Genomic DNA, 14743 nt, shown 5'->3' on the forward strand with positions numbered 1-14743 from the left:
ATGTACCCCTGTGTTAACTGCAGCACTGTTTACAATAGCTAGGACATGGAAACAACTTAAATGCCCATCAACAGAAGAACAGATCAAGAATATGTGGCACATATATATAATGGAATATGACTCAGCCATGAAAATGAATGAAATTAGGTCATTTATAGAGATGCAGATGGATGTAGAGTCTGTCATACACAGTGAAGTAAGTCAGAAAGAGAAAAACAACTGTTGTATATTAATACATGTGTGCGGAATCTAGAAAAATGGTACAGATGTATCTAGTTCCAGGGCAGGAATAGAGACACAGATGTAGAGAAAGGATGTGTGGACATGATGGGCAGGATGGTGGGCTGAATTGGGAGATTAGGTCTGACATAAATATACCACTATGTGTAAAATAACTAGTAGGAAGCTGTTTTATGGCACAGGAAATTCAGCTTAGTGTTCTATGATGACCTAGATGGTTGGAATGGAGCAGGAGAGTGGGAGGGAGGTCTAAGAGGGAGGGCATATATGTCATCTGAAAATAAAGTTTTACTTCTTCCTTTTCAATTTGGATACCTTTTATTTCTAAAACAACTTCAATCATATAAAAAAAATCCACTTTTTATTTCCCCCAACATATTTTATTTTTTGGTATCATGATTTTCATTTTTTATGTTGCCTATTCAACAAAAAATCAAGAGAGCAATAGTTATTTTTAATTCTCTTCTCTTTAAACCTCTATTTTAGAGTTAGGTGATTTGTAGAGATTAGTGTATTCTGATTATATAGTATTAGTGTATTAGGGCTTCTGATTATAGAGTATTTGTGTATTAGGGCTTCCCTATGTAGCTCAGACAGCAAAGAATCTGCCTGCAATGTAGGAGACCTGGGTTCTATCCCTGGGTCGGGAAAATCCCCTGGAGAAGGGAATGGCATCCCACTCCAGTATTCTTGCCTAGAGAATTCCATAGACAGACCATGGGTTCACAAAGAGTCGTATACAACTGAGCAAATAACACACACACAGTGTATTATGAATTTGACCATATACTTATCTTACCAGTGAGATTTGTGCTTTCAAGTTTTCATGTTACTAATTAATATCCTTTCATTTCAGCTTGAATTCCTTTTAGCCTTTCTTATAAATTATGTCAAGTGGTAGTGGTAATGAAGTCTGAAAGCTTTTTTGGACTCAGAAAGCCTGTATCTCTTTCATTTTGCAGGACAGCTTTGCAGGGTAAAGTATTCTTTGTTAGTAGCTTTTTTTATTTCAGTACTTTGAACATATCATCACACTCTTTGCCAGTCTGCAAGATTTCTGCTGTGAAACCCTCTGATACCTTATTGGGATTCTTTAACATGTGACAAGCTTTTTTCTCCTCTTGCAGGTTTCAAAATTCTCTCTTTACCCCATGGAAACGTCGGGACAAGGGAATCTCCTGGCACTGAGCTGTGCCACCTTGGGTAAGAAGCAACATGGTAAAATAAATCTGTTCTTCCTACCATCTTCAATGCAACTGTTCTTAAATTTTTTGTTCCAAAAGTTATGCTGTGTCACTGTTTACAGATGACATGATACTATGAGTAGAAAATCCTAAAGATGCCAAAAGGAGACTCCTAGAGCTAAATAATGAATTTTGGAAAGCTACAGGATACAAAATTAATACACAGAAATCTCTTGTATTCCTATATACAAACAGAGAAAAATCAGAAAGAGAAATTAAGGAAACAATTCCATTTATCATTGCAACAAAAAGAATAAAATACTTAGGAATAAATCTACCTAAGGAGGCAGAGACCTGTACTCAGAAAACCATAAAATACAAATGAAAGAAATCAAAGACAACACAAGTAGAGGGAGAGATATACCATAGTCTTGCACTGAAAGAATCAATATTGTGAAAATGACTATATTAACCAAAGCAATCTACAGATTCAATGCAATCCCTATCAAATTACCAATGATATTTTTCACAAAATTAGAACTACAAAATTTACAATTTGTATGGAAACACAAAAGACCCTGAATAGCCAAAACAATCTTAAGAAAGAAAAATGGAGATGGAGGAATTATACTACAGACTATAAAACTTCAGATTATACTACAAAACTACAGTAATGAAGACATTATGGTACTTGCACAAAAGCAGAAATATAGATCAATGTAACAAGATAGAAAGCCCAGAGAAAAACCCACACATCTATGGTCACCTAATCTATGACAAAAGAGGTAAGAATATACAATGGAGAAAAGATAATGCTTTCAAAAAGTGATGCTAGGAAAACTAGGCAGCTGCATATAAAAGAAAAATGAAATTAGAATACTCCCTAACACCATACTCGAAAATAAGCTCAAAATTAATTAAAGACCTAAATGTAAAGCTGAATGCTTTAAAACTCTTATAGGAAGACAGGGAAAACACTCTTTGACATAAGATGCAGCAAGATCTTTTTGACTCACCTTCTAGAGTAATGAAAATAAAAATAAAAAGGACCTAATTAAATTTAAAAGTTTTTGCTTAGCAAAAGAGACCACAGACAAGATGAAAAGGCAACCTCAGAATGGGAGAAGATATTTGCGAACAAAGCAACTGTCAACGGATTAATGTCCAAAATACATAAACAGCTCGTGCAACTCAATACCAAACAATCAAACAACCCAATCAAAAAATGGGCAGAAGACCTTAATAGGCATCTCTCCAAAGAAGATATACAGATACTCAACAAGCACAGGAAAAGATGCTTGACATCACTACTTATTACAGAAATACAAATCAAAACTATAATGTATCACCTCATACTGGTCAGAATGGCTATCATCAAAAAATCTACAAACAGTAAGTAAATGCTGGAGAGGGTGTGGAGAAAAGGGAACCCTCCTACACTGTTAGTGCAAATGTAAATTGTAGCCACTAAGAAGAAAAGTATGGAGGTTCCTTAAAACAAAAACTAAAAACAAGCTACCATATGTCCCAGCAATCTCACCCTTGGGCATGTATTTGGAAAAAATCATAATTCAAAAGGATGCATGCACCCTGATATTCACTGCAGCACCATCTACAATAGCCAGGACTCAGAAGCAACCTAAATGTCCATCAACAGATGAATGGATAAAGAAGATGTGGTACATATCTACAATGCAATATTACTCACGTCATAAAAAGGAACAAAGTAATGTCACTTTACAGAGACATGGATGGACCTAGAGACTGTCGCACAGAATGAGGTCAGTCAGAAAGAAAAAGACATAATAATACTTATATGTGAAATCCAGAAAAATGGTACAGATGAACTTATTTGCAAAGCAGAAAAAGAGTCACGGATATAGAAAACAAATTTATGGTTAACAAGAAGGGAAGGGAGGTTGGGATGAATTAGAAGATTGGGATTGACATTTACACTCTACTATATATAAAATAGATAACTAATGAGAACCTATTATACAGCACAAAGAATCCTACTCAATGCTCTATGGTGACTTAAACGGGAAGGAAATTTTAAAATGAGGGAATATATGTATACACATGGCTGATTCACTTCACTGCAGAGCACACACTAACATAACATTGTGAAGCATCTGTACTCCAACAAAAATTAATAATTAAAGAAAAGTTGTGCTGAAACTCCCAGACTCCCATTCGGGTATTCTCCTCTGTGGTGACTGTCAAAATCAATACTCTGTGGAGGGATGAAAGCAAAAAAAAAAAACTCCTACCATTTTGCAGACATTGCATCCTACCAATTCTTAACAATACAGTATTGGTATGAAGATAAAACTCTGTAAAGAAAGTAAAAATTCTTTGTAAACAGTAGAGGCCACACAAATGTTTTATTAGTAGTAATAAGGATAAATCTCAAGGAAGTAGTAAGATAAAGGGATAAAACACTTTGGCGTGTTCTCCCCTTTCACACCTAGATCTGAGACACAGGGGTGGGATCACACAGCGCAAGGCTGCCAGACTGTAAGGCAGTCTAAGGGAGACAGCGCGCAGCCAACCGTTGTCAGAAGTAACCTGATGCCAGGTATTTCCAAAGCTCTTAGCAAGTAACAGCATTGAATCCATTATTATTCTTCCAGTTTTACAGATGTGAAAACGAGGCACAGAGTGGCAAAATAACCTGCTCAAGATGACTCAATTAGTTAAGAACCAGACTGCCAGAATTTTGAACTCCTAACCCTTGGACAAGGCTGTTTCCACCATAGGCAGATGTAGACCTCAAGTGAGCATGGAGGGAAGAAAGACCAAACACTGTACTTTCTTTTCAAAGAACCCTTCAACTGACCCTTTTTCTTAAATATCCTCAAATGCTTGGTGGGTGAACATACTCTGTTTCCTCGGCAATCTTTTCTCTCAGAAGAAAAGGTAGGCTTGATGATTACCCTATAGTAACTGGGATCAAAAGAGTTTCCTTTGTTTTTGATAATCTGCTAATTTCCTCCAGTATAGATAATTGAGTCAACCATTCCCATTTTCCTGAACTTCTTTAAAAACATTCTATGGGCTGTTTTCAAACAGAAAAGACAATTTAATATTAAAAAATAAACTGTTCTTTCTCCTAGTTAAAAGAGCAAAAGCCTGGAGTATAGCTAGGGGAAATGAAAACTGTGGAATCATGCTTACTATTTGAACAGCCATTCCAATTAAAAAACACCCTGGGATTGGTGTATGTCTGGCCATCGCACACCACAGACATAAAGAGCTCTGTTGGAGACGCCCGTAGACTCATTTTGGCAAGATTCCCTTCCTGGAGCCAACTGATCAATAGGTATCCCTCACCTGTTTCAAAATACAGCAGGAATTGAAGAAAACAGCAATGCCTCCTCATTCAGACACATTAACCCAAACCATAGTGGCGCCAGTGCCAGCTCCCAGGAAGGCAGCCCTCCTGGGGATACATCGGCTATGGGCAGTGCAGTGGGGAGGTTTTGAATTGCTTCAGTCACAATGTAGGGGAACACTTCAGGAGATGCCAGCACAATTATTTTCTCTACTTTTCAGAGATCCTTTACATGGTGGCTCAGTAGATCATCAGGTACATTGCATGCCCAGGTATAAACAAAAGGAGCTTATGTATGAGGGAAGGACAGACTTCACAAAGAGAACAGCTTTACATCAAAGCTGGGTCTTTGGGTAAAGGGCTAAATCAAAAGCTTTCAAGTAAACCTAGTATGTGAAACCTTGATTTAATAGAAGCTCAAAATTAGAGGAAAAAACTGGAAAATCTCAAAGGTTAAATACAGAGAATACAGATCAGAAATAGTAAGAGGCTATAAGGCCACTCACAATAAGTAGCTGTAAATATAGACAGGACTCAGTAGCTCCCTCACATTGAGATTAAACTTTGCATTGTCCTGAAATGTGGAAGGAATGGCATTCCTCCACCTCCATTCTCTGTCCTATTCCTTTCCCCTCTTCAGTGCACATGTTATTTGAAAACTAGAAGACCCATAAATTGCAATCTGCAATGTGTCCTGGCTCCATAGCTTGTAGAAGGCAATACCTTCTGCATTCACTTACTAAATGCTGGAAGTATCACCGATACCACCCAACTTGAAAAATGCTAAAACTGTATAAGGTCATGGTGGGAAGAAAGGGAAATTTATGTTTCCAGTAGTTCTTGGACAGATGGGCTAAGTAAACTTTTGCCAAACTTCCTACAACTAGTCTGCACATCTCATGTACATACCTCATACCCCTGTTTGGTTAAAAGAATATTTTTAAATACTAATCTGTAATTACTCTTTTCTCTCTGCAATCTTCCCTTTTTCCTTCCTTTAATTCAAGTAAGCAAGTAGACTGTGTTCTTTGCTCAAGATAAATATGGAAAAAGGAGAAAAGCAGCCTACAATTTTCCTATTTTCTTCCAAAGCCTAAACTTTGGAGCACCATAGACAAGATTTTTAAAATGGGAACCCTCAACAGTGACAAGCTATTAGCCAGAAAGAAGAAAGGAAAGAGAATTCCCCTGGTGGGGGTGGGCGGAGGGGAAAGGACTCCTTCTTCGAAAGGTGAGAGAGAGAGCACGCCAGAGAGAAAGAAACAGAGTGAGAGAGAGAGAGAGAGAAAGAGAGAGGGCTCTGCGGGTCTGCAGAGCATGAAGAGCTCTCCTCTGCTCTCCCGCAGGACCACCAGGGCGAGCAGCAAAGGCCCTGAGAGAAAACAGCTGTCTGCAGTAGAGAGGCAGACAGAACCACAGGCAACCCTGCAAAAGATTCCTGGAGGCCCAAGTGAACTTCTGGGCTGGTAAGCCCTAAGATAAAGATGTTAAGATCTTATCAGCAAACTATGTTAGAAAAGGCTAAGGATGATGCCAGAGGCCCACCCTTCCCCATTCTCTGTGACCTGGCTGGCACAATGGCAGACACGAAGGAGAGCTCCACTCTCCTCCCTCCTGGATGAGACACTATGTCTGCACCCACAAATCCTCTCCTAACTCTGGGGTTGAGTCTTGAGGAGATAAAAGCCAGAAAGGGCAATGTTTGACATCCAACACTCTCCTGGTTGGCCTGCTACATCCTTCCCCTGCGATAATAAGCACAAGAGGGTACATTTATGCGTTTGACTCCCTGGAAGGAAATATGGACAATAGAGGAAGAATAAAGAATACATATTCTAGAATATTACCTTAATCATGCTCTTTCCTTAATAAATAAATATAAATATAAATAAATAAATAAATAAAAATTTATATCATAAATTCCTTATGAATAAGATGTTCTTTTCATAAATGTAATTCCTGCCAACTCCAGTACTTCTAGTCTCCAATTTCCAACATCCTCAGACGTTGAGATAGATACTTGCCTCAAGCCCCCTAAGGGTTGAGTATAGAGTCTAACATGGCAAATTTCTCTCCACTGCAGTGTGTGTATGTGTGTGTGCGTGTGTTGGAGATGGAGGGAGACCATGTCACAACCTTCCTTTGGAGTTTCTTTTCCCCACCAGCACTGATTCCTTACAACAGAGAACTCAGCCACAGAAAGGAAGACTTGCCCCTGACTACATACTCTTCTCATGGATCTAGGGAAATATGACTGCTGAGCAGCTGTCTTCAGCAAAAACCCTGATCATTTTTGATCAAGAAATGTAGGATCCAACTCAAGTATCTTCTCAGAGTCATCATCTTACCCTAGCTTCACCTTAGTATCTGTGATGAGGTAGAATGTCAACAAATGAATGAAGAAAGTCCTTCTCTACCTTTTTACTACCTTACTCTGGGAGCCAGAAGTCCTTCTAGAAAGTAACCCCCATGGGTTCTTTCGGCATCTTACTGGGTGGCAGGGGAACAAATTCCTGATTAACTAGGACTCCTCTATTATATTTCATTCTTTCATTGCTCAAACTATGCCCATCTCCTCACAGTTTTGCAACAATCACTATAAATTTCAGAAATAAAAATGTCTTCATAAAAAAATTACTCATCTTCTCTTAGGTCTCTTATAACAAATTCAATGTAATTAACTGGATGGTTAACCATAAATTAATCTACTATTAAATTCAAAAGAACTAGACATCAGAAATTAAATGTGCTAGCTCAGATGTTTTGTTGTTATTAATTTTATGATTACTAAAGAAAGGTATTTTAAGTGATAGAAACTCAGATTTCCAGATAATTTCAAACAAATACTTCAAAGTCAGGAAAAAATAGGATTTGAGGTTGAAAATTGAAGAGGAAAAAAGAATATGGAAAACCTTCCTTACACTTTCCCCAACCTCCTCACCCCAGCTTCCACTTTAATTGCAGACACTGCTGTGAGAACTATCAATTGCAGGCTTTCTTTATCAACCAAACACACTTTTAAGTCAAAGCAAAGTTAACTCAAGAGGGGAGAGAAAGGTTAAAAACATTTCCTGTAATATTAAGAGTCATGTTGAGGACATACTTTCAAAAGCAACTCCTACTGTAAACTCACTTAAATCAACCAATGGGAAAAATGTTTTCACTTTGAAGTGCTACAGGCAAAATGCTTCCTCTCATGTATTCTTGTATGTTCTTATGCAAGAATATCCTGCCTTACACCAGCAAGGTTGTGAAATATTTAGCAAAATTTCACACAGTAACACAAAACATAATAAAGCCAAATTTTAAAATAAGAATGAATTAGAGGGGAAAAAGAAGTATGCAATCAAGAAACATAAAATGAACCCATGTGTGAGATTAGGAAGGAAGGAAGGAAGAGGGGATGGCAGGAAGAGAAATTAATCCAGGCAAGCATGGCTAAAGGCTATTCATTTGCTCGAGGAGAACCAAAAACTAGAAATTATGTCAATCATATCGGGAAGGAAACCATGAACAAGTCCATGCTTCTCGTTGTCTGTAAGATAACACCCACCCATCCCTGCGAAGAGGCGCAGCTCGCTGATACAAAGAACAAAGAGGTGTTTTTCACATGGATCTGAGAGGTGGTAAACTGTGTGCGAGAGTAAACTTCACCCTCCATAGCATTCTTACCGTGAATGTGACAGTGTGTCTCACAGGACCATTTCTTTTAACACCTTCAAAGTAGTCAAGTGATGTAATGTCAAAGTGCAAGTGAGCAAAATCAGTTCTACATAGGAGACCAGAGATGGAGTGAGGTTCCAGTTCTCTGCTTACCCGGCATGACCCAGCAATCAAATTTTGAAATGAACTGCAAATCCTTTGAGAAAACCTGCATATATACTCTTTCTTCCAACTGAACTTTTAGTACGTATTGAGTGATGGTGAGCCCCAGATAATGTCTCTTGCAAGTACCTAGATTGTTATTATTCTAGGTTGCAAGTTAAATGCAGCTCCCTATGCTTTTACAGCCAGACAAGCCAGAGGTAAGTTGTCATCTTCTTATGAAATTGAGGTCCCCAAAGACGACTCAAAGGCAAAGCCACTTCCACACAGATGTGACCAAAGGAGTGCCAAAGTGCCCTCCCTAAAGCAGTACTTCCTAAAACTACCTTTATTTCAACGAGCAGCATCAGAGTCTCTGACAGCATCATGACCAACTCATCTTGCAACAAAATTAAACTGCCAGGATCATTTGTGAACTGGGAGATAACAAAATCCTCTTAGAAGTATAGGTGTGTGTGCGCGCGCGCTCAGTCGTGTCCAACTCTCTGTGACCCCATGGACTGTAGCCTGCCAGGCTTCTCTGTCCATGGGATTTTCTGGGCAAGAAAACTGGAGTGGGTTGCCATTTCCTACCCCAGAGGATCTTCCCAACCCAGGGATTGAACCCACGTCTCCTGTGTCTCCTGCATTGGCAGGTGGGTTCTTTACCACTGCACCACCTGGGAAGCCTTTAGAACACTGCTGCCTGGCTATAAAAAGTAAGAAATTGACACAGTTCACACAAAAATTCCTAGTGAACATCAGGATTACAATATTCTTGACTCACTACAGTGAATTTGCCAGAGATCCTAATTAAATTGCACATCATCATAGGCATTAGGAAGCCTGCTCTGAATCCGAAAGACAGGGATGTAATTTATGAGTTCAGACAGCACCTGTCCTTACTCTGCAGCAGCAGTTATTGCCCTGCACTTTAACTGCCCGCTTACTGCTTGTTCTGCATTCTACTTCAAGTAACCGGGAATCAGACTAATAGTGATTCAGACAATGGGAGTTTATTTTTCTCATGTAACAGTAAGTCTAGAGATAAGAGATTGTTGGCATTGGGTCCGTTCAATGGTGTCTCTAGATTCCCTTGGGTCTTTCCCTCATAGTCACCAGATGTCTGCCAATGCTTCACGTTCACATTTAAGACAGGAAGAAGGGAGGGAAGAGGGCAGAGAAGGGGCGGTGCTATCAGTGTGGTTTCATTTTCCAAGACAGCGTAGGTGTTTCCTGGTAAGAAACCTACCCAGAAACTTTATTTCCTCTTATGCATTATTAACCAGAATTGGTCAGTTCTGTCAGATGACCGACCAGGGCAGGCTGGGAAAGTAGGGGACGGCATGACCATAAAGACAAAGGCCTCGATGCTAAGTCGAGACCTGAGGATGACCATGGTACACCATCTGGGACTGGGCATGCTACCGGGCAAGGAATATAGGCAAAATCGATACTGTGCATGGAACTAAAAGACATTTCATGTTTATCTATTTCCTGAATTTGATGTAAGCTTCTTAAGGATAGAAATTATATCTGTTTCATTGCTTTATTCCCCCAAAGCCTGGCACAGTCCCTGGCTCATAACAAATGCTCAGTGAGTACTTGTTGAGAGAAGGAAGAATGAAAGAAGGAAGAAATAAATGAGAAAAAGTTATAAAATATTAACTTTCCAGCTGTCCATCACCATGGTTCACACCAGGATACAAGATAAATACATGGTATACATTCTTTGAACACACTTGGGTTCTGAGAGAGAAAACATTCCAGCCATTCTATTTCCACTTTTGTTGCTGTTGTTGTTGTTTAGTTTCTCAGTCATGTCTGACTCTGGCTCCTCTATCCATGGGATTTTCCAGCCAAAAATACTGGAGTCAGTTGCCGTTTCCTTCTCCAAGGGATCTATCTGACCCAGTAATCAAACCCATGTCTCCTGAGCCTCCTGTATTAGCAGGCAGATTCTTTACCCCTGAGACACCAGGGAAGCCACTTTTAGGTGCTCAGTAAATGCTGCCTCTGCTACCCCTGCTGATGGTCAAAGTCACTACAGACACTTCTTTATGGAAAATGACAGTGCTGATACCAAAATGGAGTAAATGCGTTAAAAGGAGGTAGGTTCTTTCATTGCCCCCATCAAGACACAAAGGCTTGACACTTAAGGAAACGTGTCCCTCTGAACCCAAAGAGGTGTATGATCAGTAAGGTTCATATAACCAGTCCTTGCAAACTCAATGCTCTTAAATAAATTGCTTGGGGAAAACTTGAAGCAAAAGAATTATCATTTGTCTCTGAAAAGAGGGAAAACAGTGTGACTGTGAAACCCATAGTTTGTGGAAGCAATCAATGAAATGCAAGCTTTATATTGGATTTGAACAAGAGCTTGCATGGAAGTTAAAGGAGCATTCTTTATGGATTTAATTAAAATGCTGCATATGAGACCTTCCTAATCTTACTGTGCTACAATTGTATTAAGACACTCACATCAAAATATTTACATTTAAATATTTTATAATGCCACACTTTAAAATATTAATGATGCCACAAGTAATCCATGACATTTCTACAGCCTTTTCTATAGTAAGTTTGTAAGAAAACAGCAGAGTCTAACCATGTTATCCCTAGTCAGCTATTTGAAATTCAGCTTAGCAAACACACCAGCTTACCCACTTCTGCAATTCTAATGAAAACTCCTCTAAGAACTCAAATTCTTGCTATTATAATTTGTTCTTATTCTGTTCTAGATAGTGGCACTAGTGGAAAGAAAAAGAACTGTTCTTGTGTTATTACGTGCCACTGCTGAGTTTAGACACATTCCTTTTCAGAGAGATAGATTTATTGAAAGGTTTCATTTAAAACCTGAGAAAGGCAACTTTAAAACACAAGTGAACAAGTCAGTTATTTCACATGTTCTATAATGAAGAGATCTTTACAGAGATGTAAGTGCTCTTTGGAAACAGATAATGTTGCAAACTGTTGCATTTGTACATAACAGCCTTTGTGATTATAAGATTCACCTCTTAATATTGTTTCCTTGAAAGCACCAGGGAATCTCATCACAGTCATGGCTATATTCTTTTTCATCTTGCTGTCTTTCTTTCTTTCCACTGGCCAAAAAAGGTAACTGAGGAAGACATGATTCAAATTCTTATCTCCATAAACAAGCCAAGCTCAAGTTTGTTGTGATAATGAATAACGTGCAAACAATAAATGTTGGCAGCATCACCTTGGACTATGAAAGGTGATTATTTCATTCTTTGTTCCTTAGAAAAAGCTAATTATTGGGGCTAATCATGAAGGACATTAACGATTAGAGAATGGCAGCCAGGTGACAGGGACTCTATGAAACCTGCCGAATTCAGCATAAATTTGCTAAGGGATTGCAGATGCATCTGGATAACAATTTTCTCTGCTGGAAAAAGAGACCATGGAATCATTTGCACAATCTTTTGAGAAGCTTTTAGCACATTTTTTTTGTCCTCATGTGTTGCTGGTTACAGAGGGTTAAAATAGTGGTAGTCCTGGAATCAAGGTTGAGATAGGAAACAGCTATGGGAAGATATAAATTCCTTTCGGCAGGGGATTTTCTGGCTTGCAAATAAAGACCATATAAAATAATGATGACTTACTCTAAGGTATAAAATATAACTGAAATCTCTTCTGGACAATTCATACCAGTGATGGAGTAGGCATCATTATTATCATTCTTATTTTTCTGAATCTATCTCAAATGCTGTTTGTAATTACCAACTGAAGTAATTTCTTAGCACTCTTCTGATGCTTCTGTCTGTAGAGTATAGGTTTTCTTTCTTTCTTCTTAACGCATAGAAGTTTCTTAAAGATAAGTTTTCTTTCCCCTCTTGAAATTCAGAACGTTTATCGTACAGCTAACCACCCTGATGATAGCATCATTTGGCAAGGACATATTCTGTCCTGTAGAAGGGAATGTCTATAGCATTGCTGTAAAATACATTTCATCCATCTTTATCAGTAGTAGGATTTCAAATTTCTTCTTAAACATTTACAACATTCAAAAAATTGGAAAAATAGCCTTGACTTTGTAATCATATAACCTAAAATTGTAAGATAAAAGTCAGATACATCAATATCATAAAACTCAAAAACATGTTATTTTACCCTATTCCAGCTTTATTTATTGAGCCTTAACAACAGAAGTCTTTCCATAGAACATGTATGACTTTCTTCTCTGAATTTGCATTTTAAAGCCCAATGTCCCACAGCAATCACTATCCAAGCACAAAAGCAGATTGCCTGAAATAACTGGACAAGTTAGCTGAACCAGTCTGAATGCTTCAAGACAGCTGAATGACATTTCACTTAGCTTTAGATCTCAGGATCCAAATTTAATGAATAAAACTCATTCAAGACGACTGACACATTTCATTCTTCTTCCTCTAGCACAAAGCAACTTAATTCAAGAAGTATTTACCAAGAATGCATCATTATAAATGCTGTGGAGAACTTTAACAAAGTAGAGGAAAGCTTCCTATCTTCAGGCAGCTTACAATTGAGTTGTTAGAAGAAAATATACCTATTCATGAAATTGCTAAATGAAAATAATGTAAATATGATAGGCAGAATTGTAAGATGGCTCCCATGAGGTTCAGCTCCTCTTGTTATACCTGTGATTATATTATACTGCATGGCAAAAGGGATTTTGCTGATGGAACTAAGGTTGCTCATCAGTTGACCTTAATATTTTAGGAGATTATCCATGTGAACCTAATATAATCAAACAAGTCCTTTTAAAAGCAGAAATGTGTTTTCTCTGGCTAGTCCCAGAAGAGGAGGTCAGAAAGATTCAAAGAATATAAAGGGTTTGGCATGCTGGAATAGAGATGGAGAAAGCCATGTGCCAAGGAATGCAAGCAGCCTCTGGAACCTGAGAGGCCTCCAGCTGACAGCCAACAGGGAAACAGAAACCGCAGTCCTAAAACCTCAAGAAACCAAACTCTACCAACAATCTGTTCTACCTGGAATGAGCTTAGAAGCAGATTCTTCGTTATAGTCTCCAGAAAGAGGTTGACACCTTATTTTCAGCCTTGGGAAACCCAGTTGAGCCCATCTGTACATCAGACCCAGATAACTATTAAATAATAAATGGATATTGCTTTAAGCTGCTAAGTTTATGGTAATTTATTATATATCTATAGAAAGCTAATATAAATATATAATTAGTGTCAAATGAATAATAGAGATGAGGAAATATATGAAAACTTAAAGGAAGGAAAGATTAATGTGGCGGAAATGGACAGTCCCCTCCTTCCTTGCTGCAAATATCATGCTTGTTCCTACCCCAGGACATTTACACACACTATCCGTCTTGCCTCTAGTGGTGTTTACTTTCTCTATTAACCATTTATGAACACAAGTTCCACCTCCTCACTGAAGCCTTCTTCAACATCTCTAGTCTAGAATGCTGTCTCATCAATGAACTACTTTTGAACTCAGTTATTTCTGAAAAATATCCCACTGACTTTAATGTTTCATGTTTTCTCCCCTCTCAGTCCTCAGACTTGCTAGTTCAATTCTCTTTTTGTATCCCTAAATAATCAAATAATCAATTATTAAGTACTTGATTAATTAAAAATATACTTTGGCTACTTTGTATAGAAGGTCTTGAATAAAATTCATGGATTTTTTATTCATTTTACTTAAAACCAAATTAAGGCAATTTCTTTTTCCTATCACACTCACTTCTAAACACTTAAGATTACCTCCTTCTGAATCACAGTTTTAAAATAACTCTGCACAAGTGGCTTTATGTGTTCAGTGTTGACCGTGTATTCAGTTTCACTGAGGAATAGGATGGTAAAATGCCCTGCATAAAAATCTGCATATTCTGTTGATTCATATCGAGTTGAACTATACCGGGCTGCTATTTTTAGCATTGATACAATTACTTTTTGAAAAATTATTTCAGTGCTCTCATCTACTTCTCAGAATATAACAGCTTTAATGTAGAAATCTTACTTTTATATTCTGTGATATGCTTCTACTATTGGTTGGGGGACAATTAGTTTGTTGATGATCATCTAAAACCACTATCTGAAGCTGGAAAAGAGTTTTCTTTCCTTTTGGTTGCAGCTCTGTCCCCAAGTAATTGAGTATTTTCTTTTCCCCTTTTAGTTCTCCACAAGATGAATGTCTGAAGAAAAACAAT

Source organism: Muntiacus reevesi, chromosome 15, assembly GCF_963930625.1.
Source record: "Muntiacus reevesi chromosome 15, mMunRee1.1, whole genome shotgun sequence".
Classification (NCBI taxonomy): Eukaryota; Metazoa; Chordata; class Mammalia; order Artiodactyla; family Cervidae; genus Muntiacus; species Muntiacus reevesi.